The sequence below is a fragment of the Pseudophryne corroboree genome, chromosome 11 (genome assembly GCF_028390025.1).
Source record: "Pseudophryne corroboree isolate aPseCor3 chromosome 11, aPseCor3.hap2, whole genome shotgun sequence".
Lineage (NCBI taxonomy): Eukaryota > Metazoa > Chordata > Amphibia > Anura > Myobatrachidae > Pseudophryne > Pseudophryne corroboree.
In genome coordinates this window covers 171,491,569-171,513,626 of record NC_086454.1, presented here as the reverse complement: position 1 = coordinate 171,513,626, position 22,058 = coordinate 171,491,569, and the positions used below count along the sequence as shown (strand labels likewise).

The 22,058-nt window shown below is 47.4% G+C and overlaps 1 protein-coding gene and 2 pseudogenes across 1 annotated transcript in view; 2 read left to right on the top strand and 1 right to left on the bottom strand.

Moving 5' to 3' along the window:
• The window catches only part of LOC134970068 (cathepsin W-like), a 116,575-nt gene that overhangs the window by 5,487 nt on the left and 89,030 nt on the right, over nucleotides 1–22,058 (top strand). The window lies entirely within an intron of this gene.
• LOC134971173 (5S ribosomal RNA) lies at nucleotides 2,841–2,959 on the bottom strand (annotated as a pseudogene).
• Nucleotides 17,570–17,688, top strand: LOC134971297 (5S ribosomal RNA; annotated as a pseudogene).

Below are 22,058 nucleotides of genomic sequence, written 5' to 3'. Positions count from 1 at the left end.
ATGTATTCAATATAATTCTGGTTTTGCAATAGTGTGCATATATATGATATGGATGATTCTACTAAAAATATCTCTAAGTTGAGACATTACAGTATAATTTCATATAGTAAATAAAGTGTGAGGATGCAGAGTAGTACCTATTACCGGTAAACACAGACAAGAGGACGGGACACACAAATAAAAAACATGAAATAAAATGAAAAAACTTTAAAAATTCAAAGTCAAGTCCGTTGTCAGCTGATTACTCCAGCAGAGCAATTCACTGGAGCAGTACTGATAATGTACAAAGAACACAAGCACTTTGCCCTGTGTGGTGTAGGGGTGCGCTTTTGCGGCTTACTCCCTCTATCTATATGGGCTTGGATTCACTGAAACGAGCAATGGGTTGGGGTTTTGGAATCCGCACTGGACAGCAGGGCCGGCAACAGAAATTTTGGGGCCCAGTACACTGATAGCTCTGGGGCCCCCTCAACCCCCTACTTTTAAAGCCGAGGGTGGTTAATATATATATATATATATATATATATATATATATACAGGTTGAGTATCCCTTATCCAAAATGCTTGGGACCAGAGGTATTTTGGATATCGTATTTTTCCGTATTTTGGAATAATTGCATACCATAATGAGATATAATGGCGATGGGACCTAAATCTAAGCACAGAATGCATTTATGTTACATATACACCTTATACACACAGCCTGAAGGTAATTTTAGCCAATATTATTTATAACTTTGTGCATTACACAAAGTGTGTCTACATTCACACAATTCATTTATGTTTCATATACACCTTATATACACAGTCTGAAGGTCATTTAATACAATATTTTTAATAACTGTGTGTATTAAACAAAGTTTGTGTACATTGAGCCATCAGAAAACAAAAGTTTCACTATCTCACTCTCGCTCAAAAAAGTCCGTATTTCGGAATATTCCGTATTTCGGATATTTGGATATGGGATACTCAACCTGTATATATATATATATGTCACCTACACCCCGGCACTCCTGCTGCCTCATGTGGCTGTCTTGCTCTGATGCTCCTGTAGAAATCCGGAAGAACGAGGCGGCACTCAGAGGCTTGGAAACGTGAAAAGAGTGTTTCCAAGCCTCTGAGTGCCGCCTCGTTCTTCCGGATATATATATGTAAAATCCATATGAACCGGCACTCAAACATATCCTCCAACAGATGTTACTTGCCCTGATGACCTCTTCATTAGGGCATGTGCCCCAGGTATACACTCTGCAGATCAGAGGCGGCACTACTGTACACTGTATTCTGTTATCCTGATGACTGACGGGAGCTTGACCCTGAAACTTTGAATAAACATGTCACTTTATGTCACTGATTTGAACGTCTCCAATTGCCGCCTTTTATCTGCAGAGTGTATATGTGTGTGTGTGTGTGTCTGTATATATATATATTATATATATATACATACATACACACTATATACTGTATTATACCTATATACAATCCTGTGTGACAGGCACCAGGGGGAGAGGGGGGAATGAGGCTTTTATAAGGGATATTATTAGGGAAGAACAGGGCATAAGGTGACGCCGGCGGCTTCCCCAGACAGCGGGCAGCGGCTTCCCCAGACAGCGGGCAGCGGCTTCCCCGCACCTCCGGCACCAGGTTCCCCGCACCTCCGGCAGCAGGTTCCCTGCACCTCCGGCAGCGGCTTCTCTACACCGAGGGCAGTGGCATACCTGTGAAGCTACAAAGTCCGGGGACCAGGAGAATGACATCCGTGGGCGCGGCTCCAGTCCAGAGTCCAGCGTCACGACGGCAACGCAAGGGACTGGGTAATGGGGGGGGGGGGGGTTGCGTGCTTGTAATTATAAATAGTTTTTGTACTTAATTTGCAGGTGGCAGGAGTGCATGATTTTAAAAACATAATTAGGTACTACTGCTCCGTTTTTTGTGGTCATGATCCTTGGGGCCCCCCTGAGCTTCGGGGCCCGTCACAGATGTCCCCTCCTGTCGCCGGGCCTGCTGGACAGGATTGTGAATTAACGTTAAACAATTTTGAAACTATGAAAACTTTGAAAGAAATCTCTATGTTAACCAACATGCGGCTACCGACTGTACCAATTAGGTTTTTGTGGTAGTACTAGGTTGGTGGTGCTCCCGGACATTAGTTCAGAACAAACTGGTATGGGGGGTTTTTGCGAAGAAGCAAAAGAAAGACAGTTTTATTGTCTATCTGGGGCACACTTTGAATTAATTGATATAGGTGTATTACAAATATATAGAGTATACAGTAGATGTGATTTTAAAACTTAACTTTTAACATTCTGTGCAGACGATAATATTAGAATTTACATATAGAACAATTTATTAAAAAAGAATTAAATCAGAAAAAATAGTATGTTACTCACTAATTGTAAGTTAGGTGGTAATTTACTTATCTGCACACCCACTATATATTTGGTGAGTATTAATGACGTTCATCAGGGCGAAAGTTTCTATTTTCTTGTTCCCTCTATCAACTTATGAGAATTTACATGTATATGCTCATAAGAGAGGAACAAAAAAACGGCTTTCTGACTCCAGACTCCTGTGGATAAACGGGAACCATAGCGCAGTCTGGTATTGGTATTAAAGATATTTGATGATTGTTACAGTTGGATATAGGTATAGATAATGACCCACATTCTAATGAAGAGGATATAAGAAGGTTTTACAGAACCAGTCACTTCTGCTTTTGCCCATCTGTAGCCATCGAATGGGCAATGAGAGAGTGTATTGTCGCCTAAAATTTCTGGTTGTGAAGGAAGTGAGTACACTTCTGCTTTCCTGGGTACATCAATGGATTGCAATGTCCCTGGACACTACAGCACCCGGTATTCCCAGAGGGTCTCCCTTTCTGGTACTAATCAGGCCCAACGTTGCTTAGCTTCCAAGATCAGACGAGATCGGGCTTGTCCAACGTGGTATGACTGTAGGTAGTTAGGAAAACATCTACTGATGTGTAAAAGTACCCAATTGGATGAGAGAGTGTTAGAAAAAAGTTTTAATCGAAAGCTGAAAGTGAGTATAGAGTATAGAGGATAGAATAAATATCAGAACTGATAAATTAGGAAGAAAAAATAGAGTAACTAGAATCAGTATAGCACTTCTGCTGTCCACTAGGAAGCTCCTGTTACCACAATGGGCATTGCAGAGGACAGTCCATTATTTGTGGATGACAGAGTGCCTGAAGGAAAAAGAATAAGACAAAATCATGTGGGTAGGGAATTTTAATGTCCCCGAGTCTTCCCAAATGATGTATTAAATTACTCAAGAAGGTAAGTAAAATCAACATAGAAATTTTCTTTCAAGAAGAAATGCAAAATAAATGACAAAGCCTTATAGACAATTATATGATAATAATGTGGCTTTGGTGAATGCTATACAATGTAAATCATTTTACGGCAAAGAAAAAATAGGATTTTGATACCTACCGTTAAATCCTTTTCTCTTAGTCCGTAGAGGTTGCTGGGGTCCACTTCATGACCATGGGGTATAGACGGTTCCGCAGGAGCCATGGGTACTCTTAAGACATTTCAATGGGTGTGAACTGGCTCCTCCCTCTATGCCCCTCCTCCAGACCTCAGTTATAGGAACTGTGCCCAGGGAGACGGACATGTCGAGGAAAGGATTTACTTTAATACTAGTGGTGAGATACATACCAGATCACACCTCAACCATGCCGCACAACATGGCATTCAACATAACACACGCCAACAGGCATGAACCAATTACAGCAACATGCTGAAACTAATATAACACAACATGTGTAATTCTAATGAACAAAAAACTGCAGGTAAAGTACGCACTGGGACGGGTGCCCAGCATCCTCTATGGACTAAGAGAAAAGGATTTACCGGTAGGTATCAAAATCCTATTTTCTCATACGTCCTAGAGGATGCTGGGGTCCACTTCATGACAATGGGGTGTATACCAAAGCTTCAGTACGGGTGGGAGAGTGCGGATGACCCTGCAGCACCGATTGACCGAACTTGAGGTCTTCATCAGCCAAGGTGTCAAACTTGTAGAACTTAGCAAATGTGTTTGACCCTGATCAAGTAGCTGCTCAGCAAAGATGTAATGCCGAGACCCCCCGGGCAGCCGCCCAGGATGAGCCCACCTTCGTAGTAGAAATGGGCCTTCACCGACGTATGTTAACGGCAATCCAGCCGTAGAATGTGCATGCTGAATCATACCTCTGATCCAGCACGCAATAGTCTGCTTGGAAGCAGGACACCCAATCCTGTTGGGAGCATACAGGACAAACAGAGCCTCTGTTTTCCGTATCCTAGCTGTTCTAGTGACATAAACCTTCAAAGCTCTAACCACCTCTAGAGTATCACTGACCTGGTTTGGGAGTGTTGTGGACTCGGGGCTTCTTCCGATGACCGGGAAGAGGAACCGCTACTGGGTCGCAGTAGAGATGGCCGGATGTAGGTCTTCCTCATGCAGGATTAAGACGGCAAGCAGGAAGCACAGAGGAATTCTTGAAGGTCTCCTGAAAGACAAGACTTGTAGAAATACTGAAGGCTGAGGTACTGAGATATTGAAGACACTGTGGTGTTGGAGACACTGTGGTGTTGGAGGCACTGAGGTGCTGGGAGGACAGGGAGTGCTGGGAGGCACTCGGAGGCACGAGGGTGCTTGGAGGCACGGAGGTGCTTGGAGGCACGAGGTAATTGGAGGCACGGAGGTGCTTGGAGGCACGGGGGTGCTTGGAGGCACGAGGTGCTTGGAGGCACGGAGGGGTTTTGGAGGCACGAGGTGCTTGGAGGCACGAGGTGCTTGGAGGCAGGGAGGTGCTTGGAGGCAGGGAGGTGCTTGGAGGCACGAGGTAATTGGAGGCACGGAGGTGCTTGGAGGCACGAGATGCTTGGAGGCACGGAGGTGCTTGGAGGCATGGAGGTGCTTGGAGGCAGGGAGGTGCTTGGAGGCACGAGGTAATTGGAGGCACGAGGTAATTGGAGGCACGGAGGTGCTTGGAGGCCCAGAGGTGTTTGGAGGCACGAGGTGCTTGGAGGCACGAGGTGCTTGGAGGCACGGAGGTATTTGGAGACACCAAGGTGTTTGGAGGCACGAGGTGCTTGGAGGCACGGAGGTACTTGGAGGCACGGAGGTACTTGGAGGCACGGAGGTACTTGGAGGCACAGGAAGCTTGGAGGCACAGGATGCTTGGAGGCACAGGATGCTTGGAGGCACAGGAGATCACAGGGACAAGGGAGCTCTGGAATCACAGCTTCCGCAGGAGAAACGAAGATACTCAGGCACCGGATCTCTGCCTGGTGTCTGGTTTTAAATCCCCCGCCCTAGCCTGATTGGCGGAGCAGGCAGGTGACGTCAGACCTGCTCCGCCTCCTTGCCCTCGCTTATGATGGCGGCGTCCTTGCTTCCGGGAAGCCGCCGGAGGGACGCGCCGACCCGCCGCCGAAGCCGGAGACCGCCAGGAGAAGAGAGGCGCCGGGCAGACCAGGCCACCCGCAGGGACAAGCGCGGTCGCCGCTGCCCGAGGTGCGTGACAGTACCCCCTCCTCCAGTAGTGGCCCCTGGACACTTCCCGGGCTTAGTCGGATGTCTGGAGTGGAAGATCCGAACCAGACGAGGAGCCGTTACTTCAGTAGCCTCAATCCAACTTCTCTCCTCAGGACCATAACCCTTCCAGTCCACCAAGTACTGTAATTTTTTATGAAGATAACGAGAGTCAAGAATAGCTTTGATTTCAATCTCCGCTCCAGCTTCTGCCACTACAGACGTTGGCCTAGGGAATGCTGAGTGGAACCGATTCAGAATGAGGGGACGGAGTAGAGAAACATGAAAGGCGTTAGGTATTCGAAGATGGGCAGGCAAACCCAGTTTACAGACCACAGGATTTAAGACTTGTAGCACCGGGTAAGGACCGATGAACCTTGGAGCGAATTTCATGGTGGGCACCTTCAACCGGAGATTACATGTGGACAGCCATACCCTGTCCCCAACTTTATATTGAGGTGCGGCTCGCCGTTTTTTATCTGCGAAGAACTTGTACCGGACAGAAACCTTCTTAAGATTAGCATGAACCTTTCTCCAAATTTGTCCAAAGTGTTGTAGAGTGGACGCTACAGCAGGAACCTCTACTATCGGAAGGCTTGGAAATTCTGGAACACGGGGATGGAACCCGTAGTTGACGAAGAATGGTGATTCCCCAGTGGAAGAATGAAACAAATGGTTATGGGCAAACTCCGCCCAAGGCAACAACTCCACCCTGTTGTCCTGAGAAGGAGAGAGATACAGACGAAGAAAAGTCTCTAGATCTTGATTGACTCGTTCCGTTTGACCATTTGTTTGGGGATGATAAGCGGACGAAAACTTAAGTTTAATTTGTAGGGTTGAACAGAGGGCTTTCCAAAACCTGGCGGTGAACTGTACTCCACGGTCAGAAACAATCTCTTGTGGCAATCCATGCAAACGAAAATGTTCTCGGATAAACAGTAGAGCCAGTTTCGGTGCTGTCGGGAGACCAGTCAAAGGCACAAAGTGTGCCATCTTCGAAAAACGGTCAACGATAACCCAAACGGTGTTGCAACCCTTGGAACAGGGCAAGTCAGTGATGAAGTCCATGGAAATGTGAGTCCAGGGTCTCACAGGGATAGGCAGAGGACGAAGTAACCCTGCAGGAGGCAGACGAGGAGATTTATGTTGTGTACATTGGGGACAAGAATTAACGCAATCTTGTACATCCTTCCTCATGGTGTTCCACCAGTAAGACCTTTGCAGAAACTTGTACATCTTCTGGGCACCGGGATGACCGGAAAACTTGGAGTTATGGACCCACAGTAGTATTCCTGGCCGGAATCTAGCTGGTACGGACATTCTTCCAGGAGGAGGAGCTGGAGTAGTTAAAGCAGCAGAGACAGAAACTGGATTCAGAATTAAACCCCGCTCAGGAGGTTCATCCTCGTCAGTGGAAACTTGTGAACGGGAAAGCGCATCTGCTTTAATATTGAGAGTCCCGGCCCGGTACTTGATAATGAACGAGAATCGGGAAAAGAAAAGTGCCCATCTCGCCTGGCGAGGATTCAAGCATTGTGCGGATTTGATGTACAGCAAATTCTTGTGATCCGTGTAGATAGTAAACACATGTTTAGCCCCTTCCAGAAGATATCTCCACTCTTCCAAAGCAGATTTGATAGCCAAGAGTTCCTGGTCTCCAATAGTGTAATTTCGTTCGGCCGGAGAGAATTTACGAGAATGGAAGCCACACGGATGTAATTTCTTATCAGAGGAGTACTGGGAGAGAACAGCCCCAACCCCGACTGAAGATGCATCAACTTCTAAGAAGAAGGGTTCATCGAAATTTGGTTGTTGGAGAACTGGAGCCGTCATGAAAGCTAACTTTAAGTGAGAAAAAGCTACAATGGCTTCCGGAGGCCACAAACTTGGATTAGAACCCTTCCTCGTCAGGGCGGTAATGGGCGCAACAATGGTGGAGAAACCCTTAATGAATCTCCTGTAGTAGTTCGCAAAGCCCAGGAACCTTTGTATTGCTTTCAAAGAAAGAGGCTGAGTCCAGTCACGAATGGCAGACAGCTTTTCCGGATCCATGCGAAGCTCCGTCCCCGAGATGATATAACCGAGGAACGGAATAGATGTTACTTCAAAGGTACATTTGGAAAGCTTGGCATAGAGATGATTCTCTCGTAAACGGTGGAGCACCTCTTTGACTTGAGTCCTGTGTTCGACAAGATTCTTGGAAAAGATCAGTATGTCGTCCAAATATACCACAACACTCTGATACAGCATGTCACGAAAGATTTCATTGACGAATCCCTGGAAAACCGCGGGAGCATTACTAAGACCAAACGGCATCACCAAGTATTCGTAATGCCCATCTCGGGTATTAAAGGCAGTCTTCCATTCATCCCCCTCTCGGATGCGTATAAGATTATAAGCTCCCCTCAAGTCGAGTTTGGAAAAAATGCGGGCACCACGAACCCTATCAAATAATTCTGTGATTAGTGGCAAGGGGTATTTATTCTTAATAGTAATGTCGTTTAAGCCGCGGTAGTCGATGCATGGTCTCAACCCCCCATCCTTTTTCTTCATGAAAAAGAAGCCCGCACCAGCAGGGGAGGAAGAGGGGCGAATAAATCCCTTGAGCATATTGGACTTAATATACTCCGACATGGCTTGAGTCTCGGGAAGAGACAGAGGATATGTGCGACCACGGGGTGGCGTCTTCCCTGGGACAAGGTCAATAGGGCAGTCCCAAGGCCTGTGAGGTGGTAACAGGTCAGCAGCTTGTTCCGAAAATACGTCCTTGTATCCTTGATATGCCTCTGGAATGTGCTCTTCATCCGTTTTGGAGGTGACACGGAGCGGACAAACAGGAGTAAGACAATTAATGTGACAAAAGGAACTCCAGGACAGAATTTGTGACGACTTCCAGTCGATGTGGGGATTATGACTTTTTAGCCAAGGCATTCCAAGAACCAGATCATGGGGCATTTCTGGGATTACCAAGAGTTCCAAATCTTCCTGATGTAGAGCCCCGACCTGCAGCTTAACTGGCCCCGTGCGCCACATTATAAGACCTTTGGAAATTCTAGTCCCGTTGATAGCCGTCAGTGAAATTGGCCGCTCGATAGGCCGTAACTTTAAACCCAAGCTTTGGGCACAGAAGGAAGAAATGAAGTTCCCTGCAGCTCCGGAATCCAATAGGGCTTCACAAGACTTGGAGACTGAATCGGAGACTAGAGTTACTGGAAGCAAACAGTCCGAAGTTGGAGAAGCTTTTGTCGTAACCCCCAGCTTGACTCCTCCGGAACAAGCTAGGCCTGCCCGTTTCCCGGACGAGATTTACAAGACTTAAGAAAATGATCCGCGGCTCCACAGTAAAGGCAGAGTTTACCCTCACGACGACGCTGTCGTTCTTCCGGAGACAGTCGGGATCGGTTAATTTGCATGGGCTCATCTGAGCTAGGTGAGGCCACCGGTCTAGGAGTAGGATTCCGGAACCTGGAACGATCCGGACGGCTACGTTCTCTTCCACGCTCCTGCATCCGAAGATCCACCTTGACGCAAAGAGAAATCAGATCTTCTAATGGATCCGGCAGATCTCTGGTAACCAGCTCATCTTTCAGCCGGTCGGAAAGGCCGTTCCAGAAGGCAGCTCTCAGGGCGTCATTATTCCAGCGTAGTTCGGAAGCAATGGTCTGGAAATGAACCACGTACTGCCCCACGGAACGGGCGCCCTGTCGAACACGGAGCAAGTCGGAAGAAGCAGTGGTCATTCTGCCGGGTTCGTCGAAAATCCTTTGAAAGGACGAGATGAAGTTGGTATAGTTGGAAACCATGGGATCAGATCGTTCCCATAATGGAGACACCCAATCCAAAGCAGAACCTTCCAACAGAGAAATAATATATGCTACCTTGGACCGGTCTGTAGGAAAGTTGTGTGCAAGTAGCTCGAAATGTACCTCGCATTGGTTCAAGAAACCACGACAATTTTTAGGATTCCCATTATAGCGGGACGGAGTAGGCAGCTGAAGGCGTGGAGTGATACCGGCCGATGGTTGAACATTGCTGGCAACGGCAACTGGTGCGACTACTGGAACAGGTGCCGGAATTACTGAGGCTAGAGACGCCTGAATCTGATCCAGACGCCCGGACAACTGCTGGAGGTACTGCATCACCTGGCCTTGTGCCGCTTCCTGACTTTGTACTCGAGAAGCCAGGTTCTGGATGGCACTTGAGTCCGTGTTCCGATTCCCCGGGTCCATGGGGCCTGAGTATACTATCACTGACCTGGTTTGGGAGTGTTGTGGACTCGGGGCTTCTTCCGATGACCGGGAAGAGGAACCGCTACTGGGTCGCAGTAGAGATGGCCGGATGTAGGTCTTCCTCATGCAGGATTAAGACGGTAAGCAGGAAGCACAGAGGAATTCTTGAAGGTCTCCTGAAAGACAAGACTTGTAGAAATACTGAAGGCTGAGGTACTGAGATATTGAAGACACTGTGGTGTTGGAGACACTGTGGTGTTGGAGGCACTGAGGTGCTGGGAGGACAGGGAGTGCTGGGAGGCACTCGGAGGCACGAGGGTGCTTGGAGGCACGGAGGTGCTTGGAGGCACGAGGTAATTGGAGGCACGGAGGTGCTTGGAGGCACGAGGTGCTTGGAGGCACGGAGGGGTTTTGGAGGCACAAGGTGCTTGGAGGCACGAGGTGCTTGGAGGCAGGGAGGTGCTTGGAGGCAGGGAGGTGCTTGGAGGCATGAGGTAATTGGAGGCACGGAGGTGCTTGGAGGCACGAGATGCTTGGAGGCACGGAGGTGCTTGGAGGCACGGAGGTGCTTGGAGGCAGGGAGGTGCTTGGAGGCACGAGGTAATTGGAGGCACGAGGTAATTGGAGGCACGGAGGTGCTTGGAGGCCCAGAGGTGTTTGGAGGCACGAGGTGCTTGGAGGCACGAGGTGCTTGGAGGCACGAAGGCATTTGGAGACAACAAGGTGTTTGGAGGCACGAGGTGCTTGGAGGCACGGAGGTACTTGGAGGAACGGAGGTACTTGGAGGCACGGAGGTACTTGGAGGCACAGGATGCTTGGAGGCACAGGATGCTTGGAGGCACAGGAGATCACAGGGACGAGGGAGCTCTGGAATCACAGCTTCCGCAGGAGAAACGAAGATACTCAGGCACCGGATCTCTGCCTGGTGTCTGGTTTTAAATCCCCCGCCCTAGCCTGATTGGCGGAGCAGGCAGGTGACGTCAGACCTGCTCCGCCTCCTTGCCCTCGCTTATGATGGCGGCGTCCTTGCTTCCGGGAAGCCGCCGGAGGGACGCGCCGACCCGCCGCCGAAGCCGGAGACCGCCAGGAGAAGAGAGGCGCCGGGCAGACCAGGCCACCCGCAGGGACAAGCGCGGTCGCCGCTGCCCGAGGTGCGTGACATAGAGACTTTGACTCAGTGAACGTGTCAGTAACTACTGGCACCACAATAGGTTGGTTTATGTGGAAAGATGAAACCACCTTTAGAAGAAAATGTTGGCGAGTTCTCAACTCTGCCCTATCTTCATGGAAGACCAGGTAAGGGCTCTTGTGAGACAAGGCCCCCAATTCAGACACCCTGCCTTGTGGATGCCAATTCCAAAAGCATCACCACTTTCCAAGTGAGAAACTTCAACTCTATCTCTTGTAGAGGCTCAAACCAATCCGATTGAAGGAACTGCAACACCACATTAAGGTCCCATGGTGATACTGGAGGCACAAATGAAGGCTGGATGTGCAGAACCCCTTTCACAAAGGTCTGAACCTCTAGAAGAGCGGCCAATTGTTTTTGGAAGAAATTTGACCGGCCGAAATCTGGTCCTTGATTGACCCCAATCGAAGGCCCGCCTCCACACCAGACTGCAGAAAATGGAGAAAACATCCCAACTGAAACTCTTCCGTAGGAGCCCTCTTGGATTCACACCAAGACACATATTTTCTCCAAATACGGTGGTATTGTTTCGACGTTACTCCGTTCCTGGCCTGAATAAGTGTGGGAATGACTTCCTTTGGAATACCCTTTCGGGCTAGGATCCGGCGCTTAACAGCCATGCCGTCAAACATAGCCGCGGTAAGTCTTGCTACACGCACGGCCCCTGCTGCAACAGGTCCTCGCAAAGAGGAAAAGGCCGAGGATCTCTTATGAGCAACTCCTGAAGATCTGGGTACCAAGCCCTCCTTGGCCAGTCTGGGGCAATTAAGATTGCTCAAACCCTTGTTCTTCTTCTTATTTTGAGAACTTTTGGAATCAGTGGAAGTGGAGGGAAAACATATACCGACCGAAACACCCACTGGGTCACCAGTGCATCTACTGCTATTGCTTGAGGGTCTATTGACCTGGAACAATATCTCTGAAGCTTCTTTTTTTTAATCGAGATGCTATCATGTCTACTTGAGGAACTCCCCAAATACTTGTCACCTCTGCAAAGACTTCTTGGTGGAGGCCCCACTCTCCTGTATGGAGATCGTGTCTGCTGAGGAAGTCTGCTTCCCAGTTGTCCACTCCCGGAATGAAAATTGCTGACAGAGCTCTTACATGTCTTTCTGCCCAGAGGAGAATCCTTGTCACCTCTGCCATTGCCGCTCTGGTTTTCGTTCCACCTTGCCTGTTTATGTACGCAACTGCTGTTATATTGTCCAACTGGATCTAAACGGGATAATCTTGAAGAAGATGTACCACTTGTAGAAGGCCATTGTAAATGGCTCTTAATTCCAGAACGTTATGTGAAGGCAGGCTTCCTGACTTGACCATTTTCCTTGGAAGCTTTCCCCCTGGGATCAGTACGTAATCCCGCTGGACGGGATCCCGGCGGTCGAAATCCCGACGCCGGAATCCCGACCACACAATCCCGACAGGGGTGGCGAGCGGAACGCAGCCCCTTGCGGGATCGCTTTGCTCGCCACGCTGCGGGCACGGTGCCTCGCTACGCTCGGCACACTATTATATTCTCCCTCTGTGGGTGTCGTGGACACCCACGGAGGGAGAATATGTCGGGATTGTGGCGGTCGGGATTCCGGCGTCGGTATTTCGACCGCCGGGATCCCGTCCAGCGGGATGTTGACCGCATCCCTTCCCCCTGTGTGACAGCTCCCCAGCCTCGGAGACTTGCATCCGTGGTTATTAGGACCCAGTTGTGAATCCCAACCCTGCATCCCTCTAGTAGGTGAGAACAGTGTAGCCACCACAGGAGTGAAATCCTGGCTTTGGGGGACAGGATTATTCTGGTGCATGTGTAGGTGGGATCCGGACCACTTGTCCAACAGGTCCCACTGGAATACTCTGGCATGAAATCAGCCAAACTGTATGGCCTCGTAGGCCGCTACCATTTTCCCCAACAACCGAATGCATTGATGGATCGACGCACTTGTTGTTTTTAATATTTGTTTGACCATTTTCTGGATTTCCAGAGCCTTTTCCACTGGAAGAAATACTCTCCGTACTTCTGTGTCCAGAATCATCCCTAAAAAGGACAATCTTGTCGTCGGTCCAACTGCGACTTTGGAAATTTCATGATCCAACCGTGTTGTTGGAGTATTGACAGGGAGAGTGCGATGTTCTGCACCAACTGTTCCCTGGATCTCGCTTTTATCAGGAGATTGTCCAGATAAGGAATTATATTGACTTCTTTTTAACGAAGGAGGACCATCATCTCCGCCATCACCTTGGTGAATACCCTCGGTGCTGTGGAGAGTCCGAACAACGTCTGGAACTGGTAATGGCAATCCTGTACTGCGAATCTCAGATAAGCTTGGTGAGGAGGATAAATGGGAACATGCAAGTAAGCATCCTTTATGTCTACTGACACCATGAAGTCCCCCTCCTCCAGACTTGAAAACACTACCATCACAGATTCCATCTTGAACTTGAACCTTTTCAGGCAGAGATTCAGATTTTTCAGGTTTAAAATCGGTCTGACCTAGCCGTCCGGCTTAGGAACTACGAAGAGGCTTGAATAGAAACCTTCTCCTTGCTGTGCCAACGGTACCAGGACAATGACCTGATCCTGACATAATTTTTGAATTGCCGTTGTTACTGCCTCTCTTCCCGGAAGAGAAGCTGCCAAGCTCGATTTGAAAAATCGGCATGGGGGGATGTCTTGAAACTCTAGTTTGTACCCATGGGACACTATTTGTAAGACCCATTGGTCTAGGCCAGATTGAATCCAGATTTGGCTGAAAAGTTTCAGACATGCTCCCACCCGAGCGGACCCCTGCAAGGGAGCCCCAGTGTTATGCTACAGATTTGGCAGAAGCAGGGGTGGACTTCTGCTCCTGCGATCCGGGCGATGCTGCGGATTTCTTTCCTTTTCCCATTCCCCTACCTGCAAAAAAGGGGGAACCTTTGGCCTTTTTGTATTTGTTGGGCCGAAAGGACTGCATGTGAGAGTGATGTGTCTTTTTCGCCGGTGTAGGAGCATAAGGCAAGAATGTCGACTTACCTGCGGTAGCCGCAGAGACTAACGCATCCAGCCCATCACCAAACAAGGCCTCACCTTTATACGGGAGAGCCTCCATATTTCTTTTGGAATCTGCATCAGCATTCCACTGGCGAATCCACAACGCCCTCCGAGCCGATACTGCCATGGTAGCGGTTCTTGATCCCAAGAAACCAATATATTTCATGGTTTCTAGTACGTACGCAGCAGCGTCTTTGATATGACCTATTGTTAGGAGTATCTCGTCTCCACCTATTGTGTCAATGTCTAATTACAAGTTTTCTGACCACTTTTCAATAGCACTGCTCACCCACTCACAGACAATGGTAGGCCTTAGTAGTGTCCCATTGGCCATATCAATAGATCACCTCACTCACTTGCGGTCTGTCGGCTCCTTAAGTGAAGCCATTCCAGGCGCAGGGAGAAACACCTTTTCTCTTTTATGACAGGGCCCTGTCTAAAATGCGGGGTGACTCCCACCTTTATTGGAAAAAGGTAAGCTGCCTGAATTTCTTTTGGGAATCTGAAATTTCTTTTCAGGTTAAATCAGACTCCTTCCAAGAGACTGTTCCTGAGGTGGAAGGAAAATTACATTACTTCTTTACTAAAGTAAACCCTCTCCTTGTGGTAAAAGAGTGGGGTTCGTAACTTCTATCACCTCCTTTATAGCTAAAACATGTTTTGAATGCTTTTTTACTAACCTATGACCTATTCGCCTGGAATTACTAGTGTTGACACAGGAATCAGAGTCCGTGTCGGTATCAGTTTGTACTACTTGTGCAAATTTGTATGTGACCCAGCAAGGTCCCTGTGGATGAAAGGCAGAACTATTAAAAATCACATCTTCAACAGATTATTTTCATTTTCTGTATGAGATTCAGTCCAACCTCTTACTGATATGATTCACACTATCGTGTAACCTTTCACCCAGTCAGGCTCTTGGTGTCATATTACACCTCTTTGTCCCTAACATGTCTCCACAGAGTTCCCTGCCACAGACATGTCACACACGTGCTCAACCACACCACAGACACTCCGGGACTTATAGGGGACAGACCCACAGTAAAATCTGTCAGAGGGACATAGATAGGATTTGCCAGTTCACAACCCAGCGCCAGTAACAGTGTCGGACTGGGGCATGTAGGGCCCACCGGGGGAATGCAGTGGTAGGGGCCTATGTTAGGTGTGTGGCCAGTCTGCAGAGGGGGTGTGGCCTTCCACCTCATTGTTTTGACTAACCATTAGAGATTGCAACGCCTGGGCCCCTTCATAAATATATACAGTAAATTCACCTGCTGCATGCATGATAATGTACCAGATTAATAACAGATTAATAACAGCAATGCACTGCAGAAAATACACCATAGTCCAGTATAAGGTAACATATGTATAATGTATAACTCAAATGCACAGTCTGGAACCTGATCCTTAGAGCAGGAGGTGGGCCCCCAGGCAATAGGGCCCACCGGTGGTTTCCCCTGTACCCCTGTGGGCCAGTCCAAGGCTGGCCAGTAACACAATGTCTGTGAACACAAAATGCCCACTGACATGCAGCGCTTTTATAATTCTAATCACACAATTACATAGCACCAAATTCACGGTGCCCCCCCCCCCCCCTGTTTTGCACCCTGATACTTGTTCAGTAGTGGAGGAGGACCAGTGTTGTCTCTGCAGCCTGAGGAGAGAGAGAAAATGGCGCTGAGCAGTATGCTGGCTGACTGAGGAGAAAGCTCCACTCTTCAATGGTGTGATTCCCCTCAGCTTTTATGCGGTAATTTTTTATACTGGCGGGAGTAGGACTGTGCCTCAGCAACGTATGCCCCTCATGTATGCCAGTTTCCATAAGTTTCATGCTGCCCAGGGCGCCCCTTCCCCCCCCCCGTGCCCTGCACCCTGCAGTGCCTGTGTATGTGTGGGCAACATGGCGCGCTGCGCTCCCACCAGCCGCGCGGTACCTTTAGCCGTCACTTTCTTGATTGAAGATCTGTCTTCTAACACTCACCTGTCTTCTGACTTCTGGCTCTGTGAGGGGGGTGACGGCGTGCTGTGGGAGTGAGCATCTAGGCACGGCTAGCGTTCAGTTCCCTTCAGGAGCTAATGGTGTCCTTTTTTAGAGAGCTGGAAAGCGGTGTGTCATACCTGGGGTGTGTTGTGGAGAGGAGTCAGCCCGCCGGAGCTCTGTTACGGAGATCCCGGAGGTTAGACGCTCCGCACCAGGTATGACACACCGCTTTCCAGCTCTCTAAAACAACTCTCCACATGAGACTTCTATCCCCAGCTTCCACTAGTGCTACACAGGGGTAGCGGTGATTTTTCTACTCCATTCTGTGATCTCACACAGACAGGATCCTGTCTAAGTGTCCCAGATTTGTTAAACACCAGTTACACTCCCTAGGATATTGCACAAACAATAATACAAATCCTTGTATGCCTAAATAGGGTGTCCTAACCTTGTGTTAATCTCTGCAATACTCTAAAACAGATTTGGAACCCTAATTACAAAAACGTAGTGCATTTAAAGCCACAGTACCAGATTAATTTCTCTATAAGGAGAGTATGTTGTCTCATCTATATGCTTAATCAATTGTGATTACAGCAAAGCGGTATACCTACATTGTGTGTGCTACCATGCTTAAAGGGATAGCGCATGAGAAAATAATTTTTTTGCTATAATAAGATTTATTGCTTTGAAATCATTTGCGCGTATTCTGGAATTTATATCTGAATTCATAATTGGCCATTCTGTCACCATTACTTTTTTGGTATAATAAGATTTTGTGCCGTGAAATGATTTACATTGCATAGCATCCACCAAAGCCACATCATTATCATATAATTGTCTATAAGGCTTTGTCATTTATTCTGCATTTCTTCTTGAAGGAAAATTTCTATGTGTATTTTACTTACCTTCTTGAGTGATTACAGCAAAGCGGTATACCTACATTGCGTGTGCTACCATGCTTAAAGGGATAGCGCATGAGAATTTATATTTGGCCATTTTGTAAATAATTTCTTGATATAATAAGATTTATTGCCTTGAAATAACTTGCGTGTATTCTGGAATTTATATCTGAATTCATAATTGCCCATTTTGTCACCGTTACTTTTTTGGTATAATACGATTTTTTTCTTTGCCGTGAAATGATTTACATTGTATAGCATTCACCAAAGCCACATTATTATCATATAATTGTCTATAAGGCTTTGTCATTTATTTTGCATTTCTTCTTGAAAGAAAATTTCTATGTTTATTTTACTTACCTTCTTGAGTAATTTAATACATCATTTGGGAAGACTCACGGACATTAAAATTCCCTACTCACATGATTTTGTCTTATTCTTTTTCCTTCAGGCACTCTGTCATCCACAAATAATGGACTGTCCTCTGCAATGCCCATTGTGGTAACAGGGGCTTCCTAGTGGACAGCAGAAGTGCTATACTGATTCTATTTACTCTATTTTTCTTCCTAATTTATCAGTTCTGATATTTATTCTATCCTTTATACTCTATACTCACTTTCAGCTTTCGATAAAAACTTTTTTCTAACACTCTCTCATCCAATTGGGTACTTCTACACGTAAGTAGATGTTTTCCTAATTACCTACAGTCATACCATGTTGGACATGCCCAATCTCGTCTGATCTTGGAAGCCAAGCAACGTTGGGCCTGATTAGTACCAGAAAGGGAGACCCTCTGGGAATACCGGGTACTGTAGTGTCCAGTGACATTGCAATCCATTGATGTACCCAGGAAAGCAGAAGTTTACTCGCTTCCTTCACAACCAGAAATTTTAGGCGACAATACACTCTCTCATTGCCCATTCGATGGATACAGATGGGCAAAAGCAGAAGTGACTAGTTCTGTAACACCTTCTTATATCCTCTTCTTTAGAATGTGGGTCATTATCTATACCTATATCCAACTGTAACAATCATCAAATATCTTTAATACCAGTACCAGACTGCACTATGGTTCCCGTTTATCCACAGGAGTCTGGAGTCAGAAAGACGTTTTTTTGTTCCTCTCTTATGAGCATATACATATAAATTCTCATAAGTTGATAGAGGGAACAAGAAAATAGAAACTTTCGCCCTGATGAACGTCATTAATACTCACCAAATATATAGTGGGTGTGCAGATAAGTAAATTACCACCTAACTTACAATTAGTGAGTAACATACTATTTTTTCTGATTTAATTCTGTTTTTAATAAATTGTTCTATATGTAAATTATAATATTATCGTCTGCACAGAATATTAAAAGTTCAATTTTAAAATCACATCTACTGTATACTCTATATATTTGTAATACACCTATATCAATTAATTCAAAGTGTGCCCCAGATAGACAACAAAACAGTCTTTCTTTTGCTTCTTCGCAAAAACCCCCCATACCAGTTTATTCACTGAAACGATACAGGTGAAAGTTTCTGATATATTGAGCAGTGTGTGTGTGCCCCTGGTGTGAGCCTTTCAAATTCGCAGTGGTCTTTCAGGGTTTTGGCCATTGTGAGTACCGACCCACTAATCCTTATGCGTAGTGCTGACAGTGCACAATTTATCAGTGGGTATCTTTCACTCCCTTGCAGGGGATCTCTTTTCCAGGCTTTAGCTGCGTGGTCACTTCTGTCCCCATCTTTGGTAGGCTCCGGAGTCCGCCGGCGGAACTCCTATGCAGGCCACTGGTAGTGCTAAGCGGCACTGTCCGGGATCGATGTGATCTGTAGTCAACGCGTTTCGTCTGTAGTGAGGCTTCTTCAGGATTGCAGATAACTCAATCCTTTGCCTGACCGTAGCTGTATGTTAGGCACCGAGGGTCCGTCCGTCAGTGCGGCCCGGCGCCTAGCAATTAGGGACGCCGCATGCGGACAGCCGCCGGCTCCCTAGCAACGCTAGACGCCGGGCGCACGGAGCCGCTCAGACCCTAGCAATGGGGACGCCACTGTCGGACCGCGTTCCCTGTTGCTGGGTCTAGATTAATCACCTCATTGGTATCCTGGCCGTGCAGCATGCAGCTGCACGGCATGATTGTTAATTACCCTGTCTGGCTCCTGATTGGAGAGCTCCCAGTTAAAAGCACTCTCTGGACTTCTCACAGACGCCGGTAATAGCTTCCTGTTTGCTGTGTCTGTTGCAGAGAGTTTTCCAGTCCTGTCTATCCGGTCGTTCCTGTCCTCAGTGGTCCAATACTCGGAAGTTGTCATCTTTTCCTGGAGTCCTGACCGAGCACCTTTAACATCCTGTGGTGTTCGTGAGTCGCGGCGTAGCCGTGTGTTGCGGCTTGACCGCTTACTATTTATTATTTGGTTATATTGTGTTTCGGAGCTTTTGCGGAGGATTCCGCTCCCACGAATCCACTCTGGTATCCAGCGGTGCTGGATAGGAGTAACGGATTCGTGGATTTTTGGTTGTCCTTTTCCCTGGCGGTTTGTCCGCACATACTTCTGGTTTAAGTTAGTTAGCTTGTAGCCCCTGGCCTGGTTGCTTAGTCAGAGGGCCCCTTGTTATCACCCTGTCTCGGATTTCCCTTTGTCTCCCATTAAGACCTGAGGGGGCATCGGAGTTGGGCAGACATAATCCGCCCTTCAAACGCGGCTGCCATGGGCTCAAGCAACCATAGTCTCGCAGGGGATTTCTGATAACACGGGCGAGACAACGGAGTTAGGGCGCCAGGGGTTACTAGGCTTTCCTGCTCCCGTAACCAGCATTCCATTCCAGTACTCTGACCTCCGTCATAAGATCACCTCTGGTCAGACGTACTGGTATCATAACATTATTACCGGCCCAACTAAAATTTAAAATTAAACAGGGTTTGATTTTTTCCCTTATTTCAGTTTGGAAGATTTGTCGGCCTCATGAATCCCACTGGTGTAGGGCCAAATCCTGGCCAGCTTCTAGTTAGTCAGATTCAAGAACTTACTCAGATGGTTCAGGATCTATCCCTTCGGGTGAGGTCACAGGAAGATCTGTTACGGACTTCCCCGAGGGTCGTTCCTGAACCAAAAATGCATTTGCCTGACCGTTTTTCTGGGGATAGAAAGCAGTTTTTTAATTTTAAAGAGTCTTGTAAACTTTATTTTCGTTTAAGACCAGTCTCCTCAGGTACGGAATCTCAGCGGGTCGGAATTATTATTTCTTTACTTCAGGGGGATCCCCAGACCTGGGCTTTTGGTTTAAGAACTGACGATCCGGCATTGTTGTCTGTAGACGCCTTTCTGGGGTCTTTAGGGCTATTGTATGATGACCCTGATAGAGAGGCATCCGCCGAGAGTCATTTGCGTGCTCTCAGACAGGGTAAGAATCCCGCAGAGATTTATTGTACTGAGTTTCGCCGTTGGTCGAACGACTGTGGATGGAATGACCCAGCCCTGCGCAGTCAGTTTCGCCTCGGCTTATCTGAGTCTATAAAAGACAGTCTCCTTCAGTATCCCGCTCCTGAGACTCTTGATAAACTCATGGAGCTTTCTATTAAGATTGATCGTCGTCTCAGAGAGCGGAGGGCTGAAAAAGGAGCATCTGTCGGGTCTACTCCTGGTGTTTTTTCCATTCCTGTGGACATAGAGGAGCCCATGCAGATAGGTCTCTCCAAGCTGTCTCCTGAAGAAAGAACCAGAAGGCAAAATTCTGGTCTTTGTTTGTACTGTGGGAGTAAGGGACATTTTGCCCGTAATTGTCCGAACAAGTCGGGAAACGCCTCGACCAAGTGAATTGTGAGGGGGTTCACTTTGGTCTACAGCTTATCTCCTCAAATAATTCACTGTTAGTCCCAGCTAAAGTTTCCTTTGGCAGCCTCTGTTCCTCGGTGTCGGCTTTTGTTGACAGTGGAGCTGCAGGGAACTTTATGGACTTAACGTGGGCCAAGGCCTTAGGTATTCCTCAGTTAGCCTTGGGTAGGTGTATCACCATGCATGGTTTAGATGGGAGTCCCTTGTCCAATGGGGTTATTTCTCTCCGTACACCTCCTGTACTAGTTTCGGTAGGAGCTCTTCATTCCGAAAAGATTGAATTTTTCCTTACCCATTGCCCAGCAGTTCCAGTGGTTCTGGGTCACCCTTGGCTGGCCTTTCATAATCCCATCATTGATTGGCAGTCGGGGGAGATCTCACAGTGGGGTACCATCTGTAATAAGGAATGTATTACGCTTCCCATCAGAATAGCTGCTGTCATTCCCGCACCCATTCCTGTGGAATACCAGGATTTTGTTGATGTATTTTCCAAGGGCAATGCGGACATTCTGCCTCCCCATCGGCCTTATGATTGTGCTATTGAGCTAATTCCTGGTGCCACTTTGCCTAAGGGAAGGTTATATGCATTGTCCGGACCAGAAACTGTGGCCATGAATGAATATGTTAAAGAAAGCCTAGGGAAAGGATTTATCAGGCCGTCTAAATCCCCTTTAAGTGCAGGCTTCTTCTTTGTGGAGAAGAAGGATGGATCACTCAGACCTTGCATTGACTTTAGAGCCTTGAATAAAATCTCAGTAAAAAATACTTACCCTTTGCCGCTGATTTCTGTCCTCTTTGATCAGCTACGTTCGGCTGTGATTTTTTCTAAGATTGACCTGAGAGGAGCATATAACCTCATCCGAATCAAGTCAGGGGATGAGTGGAAAACGGCATTCAGTACTCAGTCGGGTCACTATGAGTATCTGGTTATGCCATTCGGCCTGTCTAACGCTCCGGCAGTTTTCCAGGATCTCATTAACGATGTGCTCCGTGATTTTCTTGGAAGATTCGTAGTAGTCTATTTAGACGATATCTTGATATATTCTGACTCTATTGAACAACACGTTACCCAGGTGCGTCAGGTTCTAAAAAAATTACGTGAAAATCACCTATATGCCAAGCTGGAGAAGTGTGAATTTCATGTCACGGAGGTATCCTTTTTAGGGTACATTATTTCCCCTCGGGGATTCTGTATGGAACCGAAGAAGCTCCAAGCCATCCTTAGTTGGGCGCAACCCACCAACTTAAAAGCAATTCAGCGCTTTTTAGGGTTTGCGAATTATTATAGAAGATTTATTCACTCTTTCTCCGACCTAGTTGCTCCCATTGTGGCACTGACTAAGAAGGGAGCGGATCCAACCAA